This window comes from Pseudophryne corroboree, chromosome 2 (assembly GCF_028390025.1).
Source record: "Pseudophryne corroboree isolate aPseCor3 chromosome 2, aPseCor3.hap2, whole genome shotgun sequence".
Classification (NCBI taxonomy): Eukaryota; Metazoa; Chordata; class Amphibia; order Anura; family Myobatrachidae; genus Pseudophryne; species Pseudophryne corroboree.
In genome coordinates this window covers 715248506-715273221 of record NC_086445.1, presented here as the reverse complement: position 1 = coordinate 715273221, position 24716 = coordinate 715248506, and the positions used below count along the sequence as shown (strand labels likewise).

At 46.5% G+C, this 24716-nt stretch overlaps 1 protein-coding gene across 3 annotated transcripts in view; it reads left to right on the top strand.

Moving 5' to 3' along the window:
- IRF6 (interferon regulatory factor 6) overlaps nucleotides 1-24716 on the top strand; it is a 101675-nt gene that overhangs the window by 36453 nt on the left and 40506 nt on the right. Inside the window, exon 1 of one of the 3 annotated variants that reach the window (XM_063955350.1) lies at nucleotides 23752-24122. The exons of 1 other annotated variant lie outside the window; for it this stretch is intronic. The gene's annotated coding sequence lies outside the window, so the exon portion shown is untranslated. Of the gene's footprint in view, nucleotides 1-23751; nucleotides 24123-24716 lie in introns of those variants that run through there. One more of the 3 variants, XM_063955352.1, reaches the window with a different exon arrangement.

Genomic DNA, 24716 nt, shown 5'->3' with positions numbered 1-24716 from the left:
GCCAGTGTCTCCACTCCTCGAGTGCATCCTTAATAGCCAACAATTCCCGGTTACCCACGTCATAATTCATCTCGGCAGGCGAAAATTTACGGGAAAAGTAAGCACAGGGATGAAGGCGATTATCAGACACCCCCATCTGAGAGAGCACTGCCCCAATACCCATCTCAGAGGCAACCACCTCCACCACAAAAGGACGCTCTGGATCTGGGTGTCGCAGCACCTTGGCCGAGACAAATGCCCTTTTGAGACGGGCAAAAGCCGTTTTGGCCTCACAAGACCAGTGAGCAACATCCGCCCCTTTCTTAGTGAGTGCCACCAAGGGTGCCACTATAGACGAAAATCCAGCGATAAATCGTCTATAAAAATTCGCAAAGCCCAGAAAACGCTGAAGCGCCTTCAAACTAGTGGGCTGCACCCAATCCAGGACTGCCTGTACCTTGGAACCCTCCATTTGGAAACCTTCTGGGGAGATAATATATCCTAGAAATGCGATTTGCTGAACTTCAAATTCGCACTTCTCCAGCTTCGCCCCAAGCCGGTGGTCTCTGAGTTTCTGGAGGACTAAGCGTACATGCTTCCGATGTTCCTCCAGGGAATGGGAGAAGATTAGGATGTCATCTAAGTATACAACTAAGAATCTATCCAAATATTCCCTGAGCACATCGTTCATGAAGTCCTGGAAGACTGCCGGGGCATTACAGAGCCCAAAAGGCATCACCAAATATTCATAATGCCCTGAGTGGGTATTAAAGGCAGTCTTCCATTCATCCCCCTCTCTTATTCGGATTAGATTGTACGCACCGCGTAGGTCAATCTTAGAAAAAATGGTGGCAGTACGAAGCTGGTCAAACAAGACCGAAATGAGAGGCAGTGGGTATGAGTTTATAATCGTGATACGGTTCAATTCCCTGAAGTCGATGCAGGGTCGCAACGAACCGTCCTTTAGACCCACGAAGAAGAACCCCGACCCAACTGGAGACTGTGAAGGTCTGATAAATCCCTTAGCCAAGTTCTCCTGAATGTACTCTGCCATAGCCTGAGTCTCAGGAAGTGACAGGGAGTACAACCTGCTCTTGGGAAGCTTAGCATTTGGCAACAAATCTATGGCACAGTCATAGGGGCGATGGGGAGGTAGTACCTCTGCAACTCTTTTGGAGAACACGTCCGCAAAATCTGCATAACATCCTGGCAATCCTGGCAAACTTAGCTGCGAAAGCCTGACTGGAAGGCTCAAGCAACGCCTGAAACAATCAGTACCCCAACTAAGAATCTCCCCAGAGACCCAGTCAAATTGAGGATTGTGGGCCCTTAACCAGGGTAACCCCAACACCAATGGGGCAAAAGTACAGACAGTCACATAAAAGGACAATTTTTCAGAGTGTGTGGCTCCAATAGACAAAGAAATCTGGCTAGTGCAAGAGGTAATTTTACCCTGGGATAATGGTTCCCCGTTTAACCCACAAATCTCAATTTCCGATGCCAAGGGTACTAAGGGAACAGAGTGTTTCAGGGCGAATTGGCGGTCCATAAAAACCCCGTCGGCCCCACTGTCCACAAAGGCCTCAGTCTTGACAGTTTGACCGAGGATCTTCAAGGTCACCGGAATGATAAAAGTCTTCTTGGGAAATTCTGACTTCTGGCCTGACAGGATATTTCCCATCACCCTCAGGCCCTGAAGTTTTCCGGCTTTTCTGGGCATGATACTACCACATGACCTTTATTCCCACAGTACAAACATAACCCCTGCTGTCTCCTCCGCGTCTTCTCACGCGAGGAGAGGCGGGTAGCCCCAATCTGCATAGGCTCCTCGGAAAATTCCTCAGAGTCTGAGGTTCCCTTGGGAAAAAAGGAAACCTCGGTCTCCCTTTCAAGCCTGCGCTCTCTCAGCCGTCTATCCACCCGAATGGATAACTGCATGAGCTGATCCAAGCTATCAGGCAAGGGATATTGTACCAGTTGGTCTTTTAACTGGTTAGAAAGACCTGTTCGGTACTGGTGTCTCAGGGCTGGGTCATTCCACTGGGTATCATGGGCCAACCTCCGAAACTCCGTACAATAAACCTCAACTGGCCTTCGCCCTTGCTTAAGGATCGAAATCTGAGCCTCGGCTGAGGCCGTCTTGTCAGGGTCATCATACAACATGCCCAGTGCCGTAAAAAAAGCATCAACACTTTTAAGCGACGGACAGTCAGGCTGCAAACCATATGCCCAGACCTGTGGGTCTCCTTGTAGCAGGGAAATCACTATGCCCACCCGCTGAATCTCCGACCCAGAAGACTGAGGCCTAAGCTGGAAATATAGCTTGCAGCTCTCCTTGAAACAAAAGAACTGCGAGCGATCTCCAGAAAAACGATCCGGGAGATTTACTTTCGGCTCCTTAACCCCTGAAGGTACTGCTGCTGCGGGAGCTCCGCCAGCGGCCTGCGAGGTGTACATTTTAATGGACAAATCATTAAATTGTCGAGTCAGGACCTGCACCTGATCGACCACCTGTTGCAAAGTATTTTGAGGGGTATGCTCCATATTCCCACAAAATTTCAACAGGAGTATTAGGCTGCTGAATATGTTATGCACACCAGTGCCAGCAGGAATGTACTGGTGTCTGAACGGTGAGGGATGCAAAACAAATGAACTCACAGACAGACTGGGGAATATGACATTACATACACAGAAGGTGATAGGGTAACAAAATAAACACAAAGTGAACAGAGAAGCCCAAAGGCTAAGAAACTGGGTGTCTCCCTAATATTAGGAATGCTCAGATGGAAAGAAGCAAGATGTAGTGATTTAATACGTAGAGAACCCGAAATGCTGTTGCTCAGGGCAATAGCAAAACCCTAAAGGGTTACCAACGGGTGTGGCAGTAAACTCCTTGGTCAGAGATGGAATAATAGACACAAGGAGAGTCTCCACAATCCTAGTCCTCACTTGCAGTGCACTGGTTCAGCTTACTGCCACTAAACTGACACCTGAACACCTTGCACAGTGAGAAAGGATTTTGGCAGGCAAGTCTGAGAATACAGCCGCAAACTTGCTAGGTTCACAGAGTAGCAAAAGAACCCCAGCAGGTTAAACGACTGACTCCAGTCTTACTGCTAGGTCTGGATTGACAGAGTGTAATACCAAATCCCAAGGCCTATTTGCAGTAAGCAACAAACAAATACAAAGTTTACACAGTACTAGCTAGCTTTCAGGAACTGACTAACCAACAAAGATTCAGCAGCATCTGCCTAACCTGAGAAGAGGGTTTATATAGCAGGTGCTGTCCACGCCCCACTCAGACCTCACAGACTGTGAGCACAAAAACCAGCACCTGATCCCCTGCCATGCACAGAGCCTGTAACCACTGCACAGCAAAAGACCCGAACCGGAATATCAGCTACGCTCAGGTTACTCCGCTAGCACTTGTCTCCCGGTTGCCATGACGACGTGGCAGCACAGAGCAGGAGACCCTAACACTAGGTCATGCGAAGTATTTCATTCAATCCTTCTCATCACGTACTAAGGGTCTGTACATGGTCCAACAAACATTTTCAAGCTCATCTTTACTAGGGGCATTACTAGGAATGAATGCTTCTTATATGGTAACTGAAAAAAATACCCTGGGGTTACCTTGTCTCTGTCCGCTTTCCTACTGGCAAATACTAATGTGCGGACAGGTTTTTCTCCATTTCTGACGTTACTTTCTTGATTTTTTCTAGTTTTATTTTTTTGGGGTTTTACTATATATGTACACAAATGATACCATACTTACCTGTTCCACTGGTCTCAGCCACTTCCCCACAGGCTACTGCTCTTCTTTTACCGGTTGGATACTCCTCTGGGTGCATGAGAAATGGCTGAAAACAATCAGGTCACCTTCTCCTCCTAAATAAAACTTCAACATTCATTAGTACATATATAGGTTACAGTCATATTTTTCATATTTTTATTATTTTCTATAGTTTGTATGCTGGGCGTAACTGCTTCCACATCTACATAAGGCGGTGTACTTGCATTCTCTTTTTTTCTTCCTACTTGTTTATTGTTGCTACAAGTTCAAACAGTTCTTATATTTCCATTCTTGTCTTATATGACTTTGGTTAGACATACCACCTGCAATACCTTGGGATCAAACTCACCAACCCCTCTTGCTGCCACAGGTTTAAACACTTTGTATGTCTGACCCTTTGTTTACGGGATTTTATCAGACATATTCTTATCCTTAAGTTCTGCAATACCTCTGGTTCAAAGCTGCTCACCTTAGGGAATGGTACCCTATCTTTGTCAGTCATACGTACCCATTCAGACAAAAAGTCTTCCGTGTGTGATCCATATTTACCACACATAACAAACCTCGCTGACCCCTTGGGCCGCGGCTCTTCAACCTGAACCCTGGCTACAAAACGTCCACCGCTTGTGCAACTGGATCCCATCGCGGACTTTTTCCTTTTTACGCAATCCCCAATGCACAATACGAATAGACGGTGAAAGTTCTTAGAACGCTTTCACCCACTCCTTCTCCGCTGAGTACCACGACTCACTCCAATAGTGACCACCGCGAACCCAGTGAGGCCCCTATCTGGTTTCTATTCACTGGAAGTGTTTAGGAGTGACTTACCTATTCCAGTGAATATACACAGCTGGAGATTTTTCTGAGAGAGACCAGCGAAAACTCCCTATACACTTATACACAAATCACGCTTGCGTATGCTCTACACAGCGCTAATGATACCGCGATTTTACGCCAAAGCTCGTAAAGGGGTATCAAGTTGCGCTGTATATATCGCACCCACAAACGCGCGGTCCAATTGCACAGCGTATTGGTACTTGTTACCTATCTGCCGTACAACCACGGGTCAATGTACAAACTGTGACCCTCAGCCCGGAGCGTAATACAAAAACCTTTTTACTTCAATACTTCGCAATACTATGCACTATCACGCTCCTCTGCAAATCACCTCACAATTTGCGTATTAAACCTTATACTAACGTGAGTCAGCCACTTCACGCCACCAAGCCTCCTCTTACTTGATGTACCACACGACGGGATCCTGATTTCCCGGGGTTCAAATATCCACTCACTCCTACGTTCGCTCACTCAAATACACTTTGTTTTTCTGTACAGAAAATTTGGATTCATTCAGATAGGCAGCTTTACCCCAGAGGCAATACAGTTTTTAAACTAAATTTAGAGTAACCTGCTTTTGAAATCTGATAGTTATGTGCTATTGTATTAAATGTCTACTATCCCACCTTTGAACTAAACGACACTATTGTGTGGTTTTATTATGCGCACACAACCCTACGCAAGCTTGCATAATTACGCAACCGTGCGTACCTTTATGCCACGTGTGCGGCCTTGTGCCAAGTGCACGTTTTTGTATGCTGTCCTCATGTTCCGTACCACGTGTACCAATGTGCGTACGCAATAAAACAACTCACACAACTTCGATAAATGTGAGCAATAAAAACTACTATTGCCCACTAAACACAACAACCACTTGTTCCGTTTAACCCTATTACGACTGGGCCAGAACTGCGTTTTGTGTCTTTACGCTTACTTCCTTAAAATACTGTTATTTCAGTTTTAACTATATAGCAACAAATGTATCCTATTTCACACAGATCTATAATGACTCTAGCAATAATCAATAATTTAAATGATATGATTCAGATTGGATAGCTATCTTGCAGAACATACACTGATATAAACACACACATAATTATAATAATATTATATATAATATACCATTCACTGGTCTCCTATGAGACACCTTACCCATTCAGTGCTTCTAATTTGCATATCAAAGCTATGTGCTTTTGCCTGCCTGTAAAAGTGGTTTTCACTGCTAAGAAAAAGCAGTTACACAGGTTAATTAACATTTCAATGGCTATCCTAAACTAGCAAGCAGATTTAACTAAATCCTGGAGGAAAAAGAAAAAAACTTTGTTTATATCTGTGTGTAATTCTTACATCAAGTATTCATCTATTAACTCTCACTAGGCCCAGCTGAAACTATTTGTAATTGACTATGGCATGGGTTAAATAAATGCATTGGTAACTCATAAATGGTTTTTGATGTGACCAAGGAAAGCTGATTATTCTGAGCAGTGAAAATCAGCCATTTAGAAAATGACCTTCCCAAAATGGCCGCTGCTCCTCCCCCTTCCACATCCATGAGGGTTACACAAAATGGTGGACAGGCCATGTGGTTAGTCCAAAATGGAGGACAGACCATGCGGCTTCCTTTGTCACAAAGAAATCACACATCATACAAGCACCAGAAGTTATTTTAGGCCTGAGTTAAAAATAAAAACTATATCAAGGCTATGCAGCAACTTTTAAATATACTTTTAAACCTACTTAAACAGATAAACAATCCAATCTGAATCAAACACAATATGACTTATTTGAACCTTGTTTTGCAACAATAAAAATACATTTTAGAATCTTAAATATTATGAGAAACGCATTGTCCCTTGAATTTCATATCAGCGTCTTACTAATAACACAACAATACACACGGATATGATTTTCTCAGCTTTTAGGATGCGCCCATCACAAGCTGATCGACCACAGCGTCGCGTTTATAATGTACAGTGCATCATTAAGAACGTGATATCGCAGACCAGCCCCCATCTATGAATGCCAAATTGATTTCTCACAAATATTTAAAATGCCCGCTCTAATATATATTGTAAATGCCTGCATCTCTTATGACCATATCCCATGAATGTGCGCTATACATCGCAAAACACTGTATCCCATAAGAGAAAACAATACACCCACACATTATCTGAGTTCCAAAGCTCATTGATGTATATATTTGTTATTAAAAGGATATGGATTCAATATATATATTACAAAGCACAGTATACCTATAGTTACATGATTACAACTCACACAGTAAGCAGTTAATACATAAAGTTACATACAGTTACATGCCAGCATACAATACCATTATCCTTAAGTTATATAAATTTGTCTTTCCATATCACTCTCTCTCTCTCTGTCTGTAAATAAATACAGGAACTGATCTGCCAGCAAGTCCATCATCGTCTCAGACCTTACAGCCACTAACTTTCTGTGTGGTCAATGTGTTATCTAGTTTCTGGGGGAGGGATTCACGATGAGTCACCAGTTCCTTTGTATATGCTGAACAGGTTCAGCCTTGGGGACGTCCAAAGGGGCTGGCCTGAGTTTCCTGTTCATTACCTGTTTGGAATATTTTTTAAATGTATAAAAGCTAAAAAGTGATTTTAGCTTTTATACATTTAATCATAATTCCGTGTTGCAATGTCCTACAACTTAATAACAAGTATCAAATGAATCCACACATTAATCTGGTCGTTTCAATAGTAAACATGACCGGTCTATCTTGTTTCGTTCAAATAATACACATACATGACACCACTCCATCATATACAATTCTAAATCATCATGATGTCTGGCGCTTGATACCACCAGAATTATGTACTGTATGAAATAAGTGTCGAATCCATCTCTGTGGCATGTCCGTGTAAATGCGTGTGTTACCATATATTGCTGTGCTCGCTGCGCGTATTTGCAAGTATAGCGACTTATATGTGTGTAGTTTGTATGTTCTCTTTATGTAATATTTTTTTGACTTTGACAACAGGATGCAAATAAGTCCCCTGCCACCACACCAACAAGTTTCTTTGTCAAGGTGATAGTGTAACTCCTGCCTGACTGACTTTATATAGTATAAACAGAACCCACCCCTTGATTGTAGGTGGAGGTTCTAGTAATCAGGCACAAACATGGTTAAAATTATATGTACAATCAATCTAAAGGCTTGTAGCAATCTTGCAATTAGAATATACCTAAAAACGCTATGAATATATGAATAAAACATGATTAAAAATTATAACTGATGTGCATTTCTGGTTTATACATTTATGTACATCGTCATAGTGATCAGACTTGGTGACCAACCACATTTAATTTTTTTTGTTTTGTTTTCCAGCACTAGAGGGTTCAATTTGGTCCTCTAGTAGCGGGTGAACTGTTGGGATGATCGTGCTTCCGGGCTTGGGTTCCAAATGCTGGAAGTGAAAGACACATCCCTGTTAGGTTCCTGGTGCTCAGAACAAGAGAGATGTTGCGTAGTGAGTCCAGAGCACCAGAGCGTGACGCTGAAATAAGGTGTGGTATGGAAATAGCCCCTAGCAGCCTACCTCCATTGTTTCACCCGTGTGGTCAGTTCATGCCTGCGTGACTATGGTTTCTTGGGCCCACGGCAGCCGCGTTTGAAGGGCGGATTAGGTCTGCCCAACTCCGATGCCCCCAGGTCTTAGAGTGAGACAAGGCGTGACCCGAGACGGGATAATAACAAGGGGACCACTAACTAAAGCAAACAGAAGGCTAGGGGCTACTAACAACCCTAAAACTAAATACATGTGCGGCACGCCGCCAAAGGAAAAGAACAACAAAGGAAATGCTGTCCACACGCTGACACTATACTGTTGTGTACCGGCGGTGACAGCATATGCAGAACCCTCTGCAAAACACCAGTAACAGATATAACCAAGGAATACAGCGGCCTAGGCCGACGGATGCGGCAAAGCCGCTACTCACGGAACCGGTACAAATACTGGCAAACGGACAGGAACCCCCAATGTAGCCGACACAGTCTCTCAGAACCGGAGGACAGGCAGAATCCCAAACGACAGACCGGTGGACACCAAGAAGCCAGATACTCGACAAGGCACAGACAAAGCCACAGGACTTCTGGACAGGAACGCTTCACGGCAGGACATGGGATCAGACACTGGATCAGACACTCAGGAACCGACACTCAGGAACCGACACTCAGGAACTGGCAGGAACTAGCTCAGAACTCAATAACTATCACCAGCGTCTGTGTATTGCACTGAGCCAGAATATAACAGAGAGCCCTAATTAATTATGTTGTGCAGCTGCCCTGTTGCATGACTCCAAACTGACAAGATGCAATTAGCAGACAGGTGAGGCCAACCACATGGAAACAGGCTGCAATTACACAGACTCACCACCGACAGCAAACAATAATCTTCTAAACCAGAGCAAAGGGAAATCCTGGCCTGCAAGAGAACTATAAACATAAAATACGGAAAACAGGAATGAACCACTACCTGTGGTTCATAACAGTACCCTCTCCTTAAGGGTGAGCTCCGAACACCCCATGACACCCATGGGGAACATAAACAGAAGTATAACATAAATACATAACCAAAATGCAAAACAGGAATTAGCCACAGCCGTGGCTCATAACAATCCCGGACAATGCTTTCCAACTTAACTGAACTAGGCACTAGTGGAAGGTGCCATTTGTAAGACACTATGGGGGGAATTCAATTGTTTATTCGCACCCGATCTCCTGTGTAAAATGACGGGAGATCGCGGGGTGATATTCAATTGCCCCCACTTCTAATGCAGCACCTAAAGCCAACTAAAGTAATAGGCGCGAGCATGAAAAGGTATGTTTGGGCGCCCAAATGAATCTCTTTATGCGCATTTCAGCTCACCACCCCCGGGGGTAGCGACCTCAAATGATCTTCTTGTGCCCATCAGCAGCAACAACTGAATAGCTGCAGGCAGGTGATCGCAGTTGCCGGGACCCGCAATAAGAATTTAATTCAGCCTAATATGTGTTTGAACCCCCAGATCAATATATAGGCTTTCCTTACTATACCTTTAAACTGGGATACATATAAATTACACAGGTTCTGAGGCTGATTAAAACCAGGAGAATTTCAGGATTTGAGTGAGCCAGCCACAGAACCTGTGTCATAAGTGTATCGATTTAGAGGGATAGGAGAAGATGTACTTGGGGTAAACTTATTATTTGTGGGTACCCATTTTTGGAGGATATCCTGCAAAAAATAAATAGGCCCCTAGAAACAAACAGGCTTTATAATGGTCAAATTACTTCTGATAATATCTTTCGGGAATGAATTAATTTTAGGGTTATATACTGTATGTTAGAGGAAAAACTGGATGGGATACGGCCATTCAGGACATAGGTCAATGCCATCATCACAGCAGTGGCTACTAAAGATAAATAAAATATATTCGACTGATACCATAGAGATTACACAGTGAAATACAATGATATGATTACAGAAGTGAACCAAACTGAAACTTATACTGAATGACACCTGCCATGATTAGATGGGATGGGCCTAGTCATTCTGCTACAAGAGGTGGCAATGACATGACCTACCAACATCCAGTGTTATGATGTAAAAATGTATCTAGCCTGGTACCATCCACTTATTATCTTAGATAACTATATTAACCAGGGTTTTGTAAAACAAAGTCTTAGCAAAGGTTACATTTTAATCACTTTATTAACTGTACACAGAATAGTACATTCAAATAGTAAGAGAATCGCAAATTACTAAACCAGACAAAATCCTCCTGATGCAAGAAGTTTTGTTGGCTTGTAGTAAATTCCATAAATGTGTATGTAATTAATGTACTTTAATTACCATTACATTTACTGACTAGAAACAACTACTTCAGATATTTCACACAAGCAAATTTGCATTTCTATATACATTCCATACATCTTTTTATGCATCTCACACCTTGCCAGTTTTCCCACTTTGCCTTATAGGCCAACTACATTTTCCATTGTGCTGGAAACAATGTTATTCAAGTGGATACAGTTGTTCTGTTATCAGTTCATTGTATCATTAAACCGAAAATACATTAGCCGTAAAAACATTATCCAATCTTATATTTTATGTGTTTAAGGTAATAAAATGTCTTACATTGTGCTCTAGATGGTATAATTTACTTATCACGGCTCTCTTATCATTCTCTTTCAATGTGTTAAGCTATACAATGCTCACTTAACATGAGATGTAACCAGTGATATTTCATTGCGAGGAAACATACGATCATGCACATACACCATATAATAGTTCCTTTCACTCTTTACTATTTAATTGTCCTAATGTTCGTCAGGGCCGGCAAAATAAATCTTATAACTGGGGCCCCCCATCCCTTCCTGGCTCATCCCCCGTGTCTCTCTAGCCTTATACCTGTCTGTGTCTCTTCAGCCACATCTCTGTGTCTTCATTACTACACCCCCTATGTCTCTCCTGTCTCATTTGACTACCTGCCATCTCCAGCCATATGCTTATCACCCCCCCCCCCCACCCCATGTCTCTCATACCCCTTTTCCACTACTATTAAAAACACAGATTATTGCCATGATAACCCGGGATAGAGATCAGTGTAATACCCCTTTCACACCGCCAATGCCGGATCCCACCCGGGAATTGGAAACGAGTCCTTCCCGAGTGGGATCGGGCATTGGACGCTGCTGCTGGCTTCCCCGACCTGGCAATATGCCAGGCGGGTTGACATAGCAGCGGGGGGTGGAGCTGGCAGTGGTGGTGGAGGCGGCGCTGGGAGATGAGATCATCTACACGCCGCCTCTCCCTGTTGTAGTGAACAGGTCCCGGGTCGCATCGACCTGGAAGCCCGTTTACGCTACCATTGACCCGGTATTCAACTTGGGAATAACACTGCTTTATTCCCGGGTTGAATTGCCGGGTCAGAAGACCCGGGATTTCAGCTATGGCGCTTTCACACCGCACGTTGACCCATGTCGACCCAGCAATATGCCGGGTCGACACCGGATTATTTGTGCGGTGTGAAAGGGGTATAAATGGCTACCAAAAAACCCCCAGGTCCAGTGACCCAGGAATAAAACCCAGGCAGCGACCGGGTTAAGGGGCAGTATAAATGGGTAACCATGTTCATCCGACCCGGCTCCTGTTTAGAGCAGGGGGATTGGGTAAAAAGAACAAAATAGTGCATGTCACCGGGGAAGGGAGAGATTACAGCCTGCCCGTATAGTCTGGGCCTTTCTGGTATTTACCACATTCCCGCTTCATATGAGGAGGCTGTAATCTCTCCCTGTTTATCTCCCCATTGACAGCTGTGACAGACACCATCCTGGACCTGGATGGGAAAGAGGTCTGTACCTGGTCTGACCCAGTCTGGAACCACATTCCAAATCCTGGGTTGAATTTGTGATTTTAGTGGAAAAGGGATATCAATCTCATCTCCACTTGTATGTTCCAAACTCAAACCGCCCCCCCCTCCCTCCGTGTCTCTCTAGCAACTCCCCCATTGTCCCTCCAGCACATCCCCCCCTCTCTCATCCCCATCCTACCATGTCAGTCCAACACATCCTCCTGTCTAATCAACACTATCCACCACCTGTGTCCCTTTCCCATGACTCTCCAGCCCACATTTACCTTCTGCTTCCTGCCCTTCTCCATGGCTTCTCTGCTATCCAGTGAAACAAACATCATGAGGTTACTTGTGCTGTGCTGGGAACAAGAAAATAATCATCTAATTTCTGCTGCGGGGTACACTGGGCTCCACAAGGAAAGACATAGGGGTGTAGAGTAGGATCTTGATCCGAGGCACCAACAGGTTCAAAAGCTTTGACTGTTCCCAGAATGCATAGCGCCGCCTCCTCTATAACCCCGCCTCCCTGCACAGGAGCTCAGTTTTGTAGTTGGTGCCGCAGATAGCAGGCACATAACAGAGGGGCTGCTCTGGGCAGCCCTAAGAAGAGCTTTTTGAGAAGAAACGTGAAGACTTCAAGGGCTGCAGCAGTGTGTACATGTCTAGTGACATTCACTGCTGCAGCTCCAACTCTCCCCAGCGGCGCTGTACACGCCCGAGCCCTGGTTGCCAGGTAACTACAGCAGGAGGCTCCGGTTTTCTTCTACAGTCAGGCACACACGACGGGGGCTCTCTGGGATCGTGTGGCCGCGCTTCGGGAGGTGGTGAGTGGGACCCACTCGCGGGACCCGTACTTTATCGCGATCCGGCGTGGGTCAGTGGGAGGCGGGCCGTGCGCGCTGTCGGTGGACACTGTGGCAGTACAGGCGATCCCACTAGCTCACCAGGGCATGGGTGCAGGTCAGGTTTTCCCTTAAAACCATTTTACTAGTAGCCCACAGTACCCGGTGGTTTTGCCAGAAGGGGGATAAGGCTTAGACCTGGAGCCCCTCTCCCAGCCCCAGGGCACCATTTCCAGCAAATGTTCCTGCCCTGGAGCTGCATATCTGTCTCTCCCTCACTCCCTGTCAGTGTTTAGGCGCCATTTCTCTCAGCTACACTGTTCCTGGGACTGCTTGGGCAAATCCTCCTGTGTAAAGCCGCCTGGTTGTCAGCGCTGTGACTTTATATGACACTTAAGTCTTCTACATGTCAATTAGACAGTGTTAGTTAAGAAAGAGTGCATTTAGTCAGGGTTCTCTGGTACAAGTACCCTGTGATATACATCCAGTTCTTACTGTGCAGTGTTATATCTATTGACTACATAGCTATATAAGCTGGTCCAGTGCAGTATTATTGTTAGTAATAACCTCTGCATTGTTTACATGTGACTATATGTGTGTGCGTTAGCTTGCTGAGTGGTTTCCATTTCGTATCTCTCACTCAACTTGCTATCCCTATATTCTATAACCTGAGGCGGCTTGGTGCGTCAGGTTTTATAATTATATAGGATTTTCACAAAGATATACTCTAATACGTATTTTTCTCTGTGATTTTAGTCACCATATCTCTCCTGTATCTCTGCTTGTGATGACTACACTGCGCAGGGGTTTGGGTAAGAGGTATTGTGCTGCTGCCAATTGTACTGTGTTACCTGATACTGCAAGTTATATCATGTCTGCTTCTGAAGGTAACGGTTCTGGGGCTGAAAACACTGCCGGTGTTGCTGAAGCCACAGACCCCTATGAGGAGACTATAGCAGCTGTGGACTCTGGTTCTGGGGGCTCCTTGCCCCCCAGTGGGACTGTGGCAACTGGGGTACATAATGACCTACCGTGGGCTACTTTCTCCACGCTTCTACATACGCTAGTTACTAAACTAACGCCCCCTATGGGACCTCCTATGCCGCGGTGCAACCGTATGTGGTCCCCGCAGCTAACCTGCCTTGGGCGGACAATTTATCTGCTCAATTGAAGAAGTTGAACCAGTCCCTGACTACTAAAAAGTCTGACCCTCGCTCGCCTAAGACCAAGGGGTCCTCTAAGCAAGCTCTTATCTCCTCACAATCCACTGCTGTCACTGACACCTCGTCTGATGAAGATTGCGCTTACACTGACCCCACAGATTCTGACACAGATACTGCTGATGGGGAGGGTAGTTCACATGTGGATGTTCCTGATCTTTTGGAGGCTATTAAGTTAATTTTACAGATTACGGATGATCCCGAGCCATCCGTCCCTCCTAAGAAACCAGATAGGTTCAAGCGTCAGAAGGTGGTTAAACAAGTTTTACCTCACTCTGACCACCTAGTGGATATACGTCAGGAACCCTGGAGAAACCCGGGAAAGAAGTTTGTGCCTTAAAAGAAGATGCTGGCTCACTATCCTCTCGCGCCAGAGCTGTCTAAAAATTGGGAAACGCCTCCTCCAGTAGACTCGCATGTGGCTAGGATGGTGGTTTCCTCAGCTCTACCTGTCACTACCGTCACGTCTCTAAAAGAGCCTACGGATAAATGTGTGGAGGGTTGTCTGAAAGCGATTTACACCCTCACGGGTGCTGCACAAAGGCACACTATTGCAGCAACATGGGCTGCAGAGGCTATTGAAGCATGGGCCTTGGAGTTAGAAGCTGAAATCTCTTCTGACCATGCTAGACAATGCTTGTCATATATTGTCACAGTTTCTCACTATATTAAAGAGGCGGCTTCTGATGCCGGTATCCTAGCAGCCAAGGCCTCTACTACATCAGTCCTGGCTCGCCGGATATTGTGGCTGAGATCCTGGTCTGTGGATCTGGACTCTACAAAAACCCTGGAGGTACTCCCTTTCAAGGGAGATATTCTGTTTGGGGAGGACTTAAATAAGATAGTGGCTGACTTGGCTACTGCCTGTCTGCCAAGTACTTCTCCTTCTGTGTCGAAGGCTAAAGGTACTTCCTTTCGCCCCTTTCGTCCTTCAGGTAAAGCAAAAGGTCAGGCGTACAACAAGCAGGCCCGCACTTCCAAACCTGGTAAGCCGAAGCCCAAAAGAGCCTGGGCTGCCCGTCAGCCAGCTTCCAAGACTGATAAGCCTGCCACATGACGGGGCGGGCCTCCCCCTGGGGGATCCCAGGGTGGGGGGCCGGCTTCTAGGGTATACCCAGGAATGGTTGAAGACCACTTCAGATGCCTGGGTACGGGAAGTCGTCACTCGAGGTTACGCCATAGCCTTAAAAAATCGACCCCCTAATCGATTTTGCCGGACAGACGTCCCATTGGACCAGACAAAGGCAAACACTCTACATTCGGTGGTACAGACCCTCCTGAATACAGGAGTCGTAGTACAGGTGCCTCTTGCTCAGAGGGGCCGGGGGTACTATTCTCCGCTGTTTCTGGTCCCGAAACCGAATGGGTCCTCCCGGCCCATTCTCAACCTCAAGGCATTGAACAGGTTTGTGAAAGTTTCCAAGTTCCGTATGGAAACCCTTCGCTCTATAGTTCTGGCCTTGGAACCTGGGGACTACATGGTCTCCCTGGACATACAGGATGCTTACCTGCACATTCCTATAGCAGTGTCACAGCAGCAATACCTGAGGTTTGCGATTGGCAACCTCCATTACCAGTTTCGGGCGTTACCTTTTGGTTTAACTACGGCTCCGCGAGTCTTCACCAATGTTATGGTGGTGATGACGGTGGTACTCCGCCGTCAAGGGGTCAGGATACTGCCGTATCTGGACGACTTGTTAATTCTGGCAAATTCCCCAGAAATTCTCCTACTTCATCTGGATATGACTGTCCGGTTTCTACAAGCCCACGGGTGGCTCATCAACTGGAAGAAATCCTCCCTGGTCCCTGCTCAGAGCATGGTGCACCTGGGAGCGCTTTTGGACACTCACAACCAGCGGTTGTTCTTGTCTCAGGAGAAAGTCCTGAAGCTTCAGGACAGGATTCGTTGCTTCCTTTCTCGGCCGCAAGTGTCGATACATTCGGCGATGCAGGTGCTGGGCCTCATGGTATCAGCATTCGACATGGTGGAGTATGCTCAATTTCATTCTCGCCCCCTCCAGAGGCTGATTCTAGCCAAGTGGGACGGCCTGCCTCACCCGATCAGGTCTCACATGATCTCATTGACTCCGGAGGTCCGTCTGTCGCTGCACTGGTGGCTCCAGGACGAACGATTGTGCAGGGGCCGTCCCTTCTGGATATCCGACTGGGTCCTGTTGACGACAGATGCCAGTCTCAGAGGTTGGGGAGCGGTGATGGAGCAACACTCCCTTCAGGGTCGGTGGCCAAGGAGGAATCTCGCCTCTCGATCAACATTATGGAATTGCGGGCGGTCTTCAATGTGTTAAACCTGGCCCAGCATTTAATTCAGAACCGTATTGTTCAAGTACAGTCGGACAACGCCACCACAGTGGCTTACATAAATCATCAAGGCGGCACTCGAAGCCGTTTGGCAATGAAGGAAGTCTCACGGATTCTACATTGGGCGGAACGCCATCTACCAGCCATATCGGCAATATTCATTCTGGGAGTCCTGAATTGGGAAGCGGACTTTCTCAGTCGTCAGGACGTACATGTCGGAGAGTGGGGCCTCCATCCAGAAGTGTTTCAATTCCTAGTGGAAAAATGGGGCCTTCCAGACGAAGATCTGATGGCGTCTCGACACAATCACAAGGTTCCGGTCTTCGGAGCAAGGACAAGGGATCCTCAAGCAACATTCGTGGATGCGCTGGCGGTGCTTTAGAGGTTTCGGCTGCCGAACGTGTTCCCTCCGGTGTCACTCCTGCCCAGGGTAATTCGAAAGTTCAAGCAAGAAAGAGGAATTCTGCTTCTCACAGCTCCAGTATGGCCCAGATGACACTGGTTCTCAGACCTGCAAGGCCTATCGTCAGAGCGTCCAATTCTACTTCCACAACGCCAAGACTTCCTCGTTCAGGGCCCCTGTGTCTACCAGGACCTAGCCCGGCTGTTTTTGACGGCGTGGCTCTTGAAGCTTCCGTCTCGAGGGCTAAAGGGTTTTCTGAGGCGGTCATTCAAACTATGTTGCGGGCCCGAAAACCGGCTTCTGCTCTGATTTACTATAGGGTCTGGCATTCTTACTTTGTTTGGTGCGCATCTAACGATTATGACGCTTCCAAGTTTAGTACAGCCAAGTTGTTGGCCTTTCTTCAGCAGGGCCTGGACTTAGGCCTGCGTCTGGCCTCCCTCAAGGTTCAAATATCTGCCTTGTCTGTGTGGTTTCAGAGAAAGATTGCGACCTTACCTGATGTGCATACCTTTACTCAGGGTGTGTTGCGTATCCAACCTCCTTATGTCCCGCCTGTGGCTCCTTGGGACTTGTCGGTGGTTTTGGAGGCGTTACAAGAGTCTCCGTTAGAACCTCTTGGTTCAGCTGATCTTAAGTGGCTTTCCCTTAAGGTGGTGTTTCTGCTGGCTATTGCTTCAGCTAGAAGAGTGTCGGATTTGGGTGCCTTGTCTTGTAGTTCCCCATATCTGATATTTCACCGTGACCGGGCGGTTCTTAGGACTCATTCCGGATATTTACCTAAGGTGGTTTCTTCGTTCCACCTTAACCAGGAGATTGTGGTTCCGGCACTTGTTTCTACTGATCTGTCTCCCAAAGAGCGGTCTTTGGATGTGGTACGGGCTCTCCGTATCTATGTGAAGAGAACTGCTTCTATTAGGAAATCTGATTCTCTCTTTGTACTGTTTGGATTTCCCAAACGGGGCTGGCCCGCTCACAAGCAAACTTTGGCCATATGGATTAGAATGGTGATTGCACATCCTTATGTGAGGGCTGGTCTATCAGCTCCTGCTCACATTACGGCCCATTTTACTCGGTCTGTTGGACCTTCTTGGGCGGCCTGCCGTGGTGCGACCCTTGAACAATTGTGCAAGGCGGCTACGTGGTCCTCTGTGTACACGTTCATAAGGTTCTATGCCTTCGATACTGCCGCTTCCCAGGATGCTTCCTTTGGACGCTGGGTTCTTGTGCCCGCTACAGTGCGTCCCCTCCCATAAGGAACTGCTTTAGGACATCCCCTATGTCTTTCCTTGTGGAGCCCAGTGTACCCCGCAGCAGAAAACAAGTTTTATGGTAAGAACTTACCTTTGTTAAATCTCTTTCTGCGAGGTACACTGGGCTCCACAAGGCGCCCACGCTGACGCACTTAGCTTCTTTGGGTTGGTATGGCATTAGCCGCTGACACTTCTCCTGTCGTGAGAGTCTGGTGTATGTGGCTACTAACCGTTGTCGTCTCTTTTCCTGCTACTGCATTGGGCTGGTTAACTAAAAACTGAGCTCCTGTGCAGGGAGGTGGGGTTATAGAGGAGGCAGCGCTATGCATTCTGGGAACAGTCAAAGCTTTTGAGCCTGTTGGTGCCTCGGATCAAGATCCTACTCTACACCCCTATGTCTTTCCTTGTGGAGCCCAGTGTACCTCGCAGAAAGAGTTTTAACAAAGGTAAGTTCTTACCATAAAACTCGTTTTTTAACTCAATAACTATAGGAGGCCGTCCCTACGATGTGAACAAATAAAGCGATCACTTTATTTCCATTTGCTGGGGATGTGTGATCTTCTGACCACACAAATGCGGGTAGTGAATGCTGGGGTGTCATTTTACTGATCCCTCTCCCAGTACTTTTTGCAGATTACAACCTATACCGTAGGTATCTCAGATATTTGCTGTGTTCCCTGTAAATACTTTCTGGGGATACTTAATGTTTGCAGGTATACCCCTAAAACACATGCAAATATTAATTGATAAATTGACCATGACTGCTATAATACACAAACAAATATTCTGAAATCTGTTTCAAAAATAAAATACAGTACCAATCAACACACATACGACTGAACATAACATAACTGACTTGGGAATGTTGCCTGAAGAATACAGGTTGTTTTTTTGCTTTTGTTAATCTCTCCTGAGTCCTTATCGTGCTCTGGTATGCTCAGTGTACCCAGTGTATATTGTCACTGTGGTAATTTTACATATCAAAGAAAAGGATTTTGAATGGCCTGCAAAACAATACAGTAAGGATACAGATTTGCAGTTCACATACCCCAGTAGCCACAGAAAACCTTAATGATATTGTCTGCCTCCTTACGTATGTTAAAAGACCCTGTTGAGCTCTTGGCTACATGGGAACAAAGTCTTTTTGCACCTCCTGAAGAGAGATTTCCATAAAGTGCCTCCCTAGTATAACACCTAATCAGGATTACCACAATGACATGAATTCCCACTAAAATCATGTTTAATATAGTAAATTGTCTACCGCAGATATAGGTTAAAAAGCTTAGGACAACCATGGGTGTGTTCTCAGATGTTTATGTACACTGTGTGTCAGGATATGACATGGGAGGCGGGGGCGAGATATCAATTATGCCAAGCATTCTGGGAAAATGCCAACTGACAGGGCACTAGCAAGTGAATCAGTGACTTCTCATAAGAGATGAGTGCATTATTCAGGCCCACGTCGAACAATATTCGTGTGAGACACCCTCAGATCAACCTCCTAAATACAACCTCTGCTTAAAAAAATGAAGCACAAAACAGTGGTACTGTGTACTTTATTTTGAGTCTGCTGACAGCTTACATTCTTCTCCTCCTAGAATCATTTAAATCCAAACAAAGAACACATTCACAGTATACTGAAAATGTTGCCCTTCCTGGAATAGCTTTAACCCCCTATGTGACAGAAGAAATGATTTTACAATAAGGCACTATGATAAAGTTCAATAATAACATAACTGTTTTTCTAATTGAGTGAAGCAATTCAATTCCTGTCCTGTATGTTTGTCAGAAGGTTTCTATCTCCCTGGCATTATTGCACCATTGTACAGAATGAACCCTTCTCCAACAGGTGAACTGTCAGGATACTCAGCATGGCCAGAAAAGTCATGGTTCTGGGGCCAGTGAAGCTGCATCCAAGGACACAGCCACTAGCTTCATACCGTCCAAAAAATGGGGCCACAGGCACCCATTCTCTTTAATGATGCCTGTCGCCACCCTGTTGCCGCCCCCAAAATGCCAGCAGCATGTCAATGATGCTGCAGCAAGGGGCCCTGTGAGCGATATTGCAGCCCGGGATCTGCACATGCAAACTGCACATTAACAGATCTACAACATAGGAAATGTAGGTGACATAGGCCCCAAATACTTGTTCAAAATTGTGTGGAACATACATAGATTTTTTTTTTTATCAACTGAGGTTCTACTGTCCAGGCATGTTGAGACATTGTAATGGGAATTGTTATATAAAACATTATAATTTTTTGCTACTGTTATGTTATAGGGGGTCATTCCGAGTTGTTCGCTAGCTGCATTTGTTCGCTGTTCAGCGATAAGGCAAAAAAAATGGCACTTCTGCGCATGCGTATGTGCCGCAATGCGCACGTGCGGCGTACTATTACAACGAACGATGTAGTTTTACACAGGGTCTAGCGATGCTTTTCAGTCGCACAGGCAGCCGCAGAGTGATTAACAGGAAGAGGGCGTTTCTGGGTGTCAACTGACCGTTTTCAGGGAGTGTTCGGAAAAACGCAGGTGTGGCTGGGCGAACGCAGGGCATGTTTGTGACGTCAAATCAGGAACTGAATGGTCTGAAGTGATCGCAAGTGCTGAGTAGGTTTGAAGCTACTCTGGAACTGCACAAAAAAATTTTGTAGCCGCTCTGCGATCCATTCGTTCGCACTTCTGCTAAGCTAAAATACACTCCCAGTGGGCGGCGGCATAGCGTTTGCACAGCTGCTAAAAACTGCTAGCGAGCGATCAACTCGGAATGACCACCATAGTATGTTATCTTATGTTGGTCCTGATTCCATGCTACTCATAGGTGATAATCAGGGGCGGATCTGAAGGGGGGGGGGGGAAGCCAGGCAGTTGTCCGGGGCGCTGCAGCCTGAGGGAGTGGCCGCAGTCATGGCACCCTCCCACCTGTACCCATATGTGATGCATCCATGTGTCACACAGTGCTGCTGCTGGTGGTAAACTCTTCCCTCCCACCTCCTCCGACTGCTGGAGCTGTCATGACGTCATCGCACAGCGAATTTTAAGAGTGTCCGCAGCTGAGAGAAAAGACAAAGCAGCAGCTTTGGGCGATGGCGCGTGGTACTACATGTGGCTGCCTGCCCACCCACAAGCACCTGGTATGCAACCTGGCTGCCTGCTTCCCCGGCCCTGAGGAGGAGACCCATCATGCTGGCTGTCCCGCATCCGGGCAGCAGCATCAGCGCTGCAGGGACACAGGAGCAGCCTCTAAGAGCCCACTATCAGCTGGGGGATAGGAGTTATGTGTGCCGCTAGCCCAGCCAGGGTGAGTGCGGGTGTATACTCGCCCTGGCTGACTCTCTCTCTTTCTCCCTCTCTATCTTGTTGGCCCAATCCCCCTCCCTCTCTCTCTCTCTCTCTCTCTCTCTCTTGTCCGCACCCCACTCTCTCTTGTCCACCTCCCCCCCTCTCTCTTGTCCGCACCCCACTCTCTCTTGTCCACCTCCCCCCCTCTCTCTCTTGTCCACCTCCCCCTTCTCTCTCTTGTCCGCACCCCACTCTCTCTTGTCCACCCCCCCCTCTCTCTCTTGACCGCACCTCCCTCTCTTACTCTTGTCCGCACCCTCTCTGGTCTGCACTCACTCTTGTCTGCACCATTCTCTATTGTCCGCACCCCTCTTTTCTTGTCCACACCCCCTCTCTCTTGTCAGCACACCCCCTCCCCCTCTCTCGTCAGCACACCCTATCCCCCTCTCTCTTGTCTTCACCCCTCTCTCTCTTGTACCTCTCACCTCACAGCTACTTCCATAGTGGCTCTTCTTTGGTATAATGTGTATAAGAGGCCTTTGTGCGCACTGTCCTTGTTTTGAATAGAGGGGGCGCCAAAGGAAACTGTATTTGAGCTCTGCAAGGTCTAGAACCGGCCCTGGCGCCAATTTAACTTAATGTCCGGTTTTCTTCTTATCTAGACTTATTTTTCCATTCACTATCTGTAATCCATTCCATTAATTTCAAAATGAGTCCTGAGACACAAACAGGTTTAGTCTGCATAAAGTACCAAAAGACAGAACAACATGAACTTAAAATGTGTGTTTGCCCTTAGGGAAGCATACCTACAATCACCTTTGGCTGATTATGTCATCCCTGGAGTTCCATCATGACATCACCTCAGACACAGTTGCTCATGAAACATCAGCAGATTGAGATGTTTCAACAAAAAACAACAAAAATAAAACTGTAAACTTTCCAATAAAAGGATGTTTCCCTGACCTCACCCAAACTATTACAAATCATTATCAGCGAAAGCAATGGTGCGCTGTTATACTAACACAACAGAAAATTATTGTCTTCATTTGAAAAATGAAAAACTATAATATAGCCAACATTGGGCCTAATTCAGACTGGATCGCTGCAGCGGCAGCGTTCAGTCTGAATTTTTTTAGTGGAGTGCGCATGCACACCCCGGGAGCCCAGTGAGATGCTATCAGGCAGAGGCAGATGCGGGGCGGGAGAGGGCCTGACAACGGCGTTAGAACGCCGTTGGCGCGGCGCAGTCCGGACAATGGAGGCGTGTCCAGACCATTGGGAGGCGGGCCGTGGTGGCTGCGTGATGTCACATGCAGCCGCTGCGACCGGGACACGGCGGGTAGCGGCCTGTGCTGGCAGGGAGCTACTCGCCAGTTACAAAAACCCCTGTGTTGGGGTGGGGGGGGGGGGGGGAGGGCCTGACATGCAGGGCAGACTAGCCCCGAGCTAGGCGTCCCCCCCCCCCGCTTGTCAGAGTAAATGATCTTAGATGTGCTAAATTTAGCACATCTACGATCAGATATGAATTACCCCCATAGTTCACCAATGTCTTAGCAAGCCGACTTGATGTTATGATATTATTTAGGATATCATATAAATCACGGTATACGGATGGTAGGTCGACATGGATTAGGTCAATAGGTCAACCACTATTGGCTGACATTGACATGGTCGACATAGGCAAAAGGGTTGATATGTTAAAATGGTTGACATGGGGCATGTAGACACATGAAAAGGTCGACATGACATTTTTTATTTTCAACTTTTTCATACTTTACCATCCACGTTGACTACTATTGGGAATAGTAACCTCAGACGTGCGCAGCGGTATCTGAGCGAGGCACCTGGCACGCAATATGGTGAGCTAAGCGAGCCATGCAGGGGTACGCGGTGCACTAATTGGGGTTCCTGGTCAGTTACGCAAAAAACGACACCAAAAAGTGTAAAAATGCCATGTCGACCTATTTTATGTGTTGACCTGTCCTGTGTAAACCATTTTAACATATCAATCTTTTTCCTGTGTCGACCATGTCAATGTCGACCAATAGTGGTTGACCTCTTGACTTTTGACCTAATCCATGTCGACCCATTGATCCATAACCCAACATCACAGTGACCTAAGACATTTATGAACTTTGTTGCATTATTGGTTTTTGGGTTTATTTTTTCACATGAAACATATTCATTTTTTGTTGCGTTATTTAAGGGAGACCCATTGCTTTCACTGATTATGCTGCTTTATTTTATATTGAGCTGTTTTGCTCATTTTAGCATGGGAAACAACTCAGAAGTCACACAGGTGTCCTATTCTGGCCACAATATGTACAAGACCGTCCCCATGCACTTTTGGTCACCTATGTTTCCACAGTAAACACAATGCAGCGTGACAGTGTATGGCTGCGAACTCCCATTACAGACACTACCACACCTGAGTCATGCTGCTGCTGCTGCTGTACAGGAGACACACAGCAGCCGGCAGCCGCCGCAGGCTGAGGTGTGTCCTGTTGCTGCCCCCGAGCCACGTGACGTCAGAGGTACCTGGGCCAGGCAGGCAGGAAGCGGCGGCGGGGGCAGGAGCGGGCAATTAGCACAGGAATCACCGGGAGGAGGAGGAGCAGCAGCAGGGGAGAGAGAGAAGGGGGTCAGTTCCGGAGGAGCCTCATTACCTCTGGCTGCCTACAGAGCGGCGACAGCCCGCAGCGAGCCGCCGCGGAGAGCCAGGTGCAGGGAGGGAGGCTCCCGCTGGATTTCCTGCCGGGACTGGTGTCACTAGGAGGAGCGCTCCTGCTCGCAGCACCAGCTGCCATATTGCAGTTTCGGTGTAAGGTGTGTGTTGTGTTAAGTGTTGTTATTATTCTGTTTATCAGTTCTGGGTTCTGTATCATGTTTCTGCGTAGAGTACAATGTACATGGGCGGTATATATTTATAGCCATGTCCCGATTATCTATATAGAACTTTTCACGGGATCTAGAGAAGGCGAAACTTCAGCTGCTCTACTTGATTTTGAACAACTTTGATGATAGATCATGTGACCTCTAGGTATCTGCGCGAGGCAGGGTCCCTGCTCCATTCGGGCTCGTATCAGTATCTATCTATCTATCTATCTATCTATCTATCTATCTATCTATCTATCTATCGCGATGGCAGTGTTTTGTTGTGGAGGCTTCTCAGTTTAATATTTTGCATTGATCTTATTATTTGTTAACCGACACTCCTGTCTGTTAATGGTTTTCTAGTTCCTTGACTAATATCTAACTATCTATCATAAATTTGTTCTGTATACTCTACAGGATTACAGTTGTCACCTTGTCCTTGTAAAAGGAGATCACCTCACACACCCTATGTTTTCACTGTACAGTTACTTTCTGAGCTTTAAGTCTTGTTTTACGTTTCATTTGTATACTGAGCTGCTCTAATGC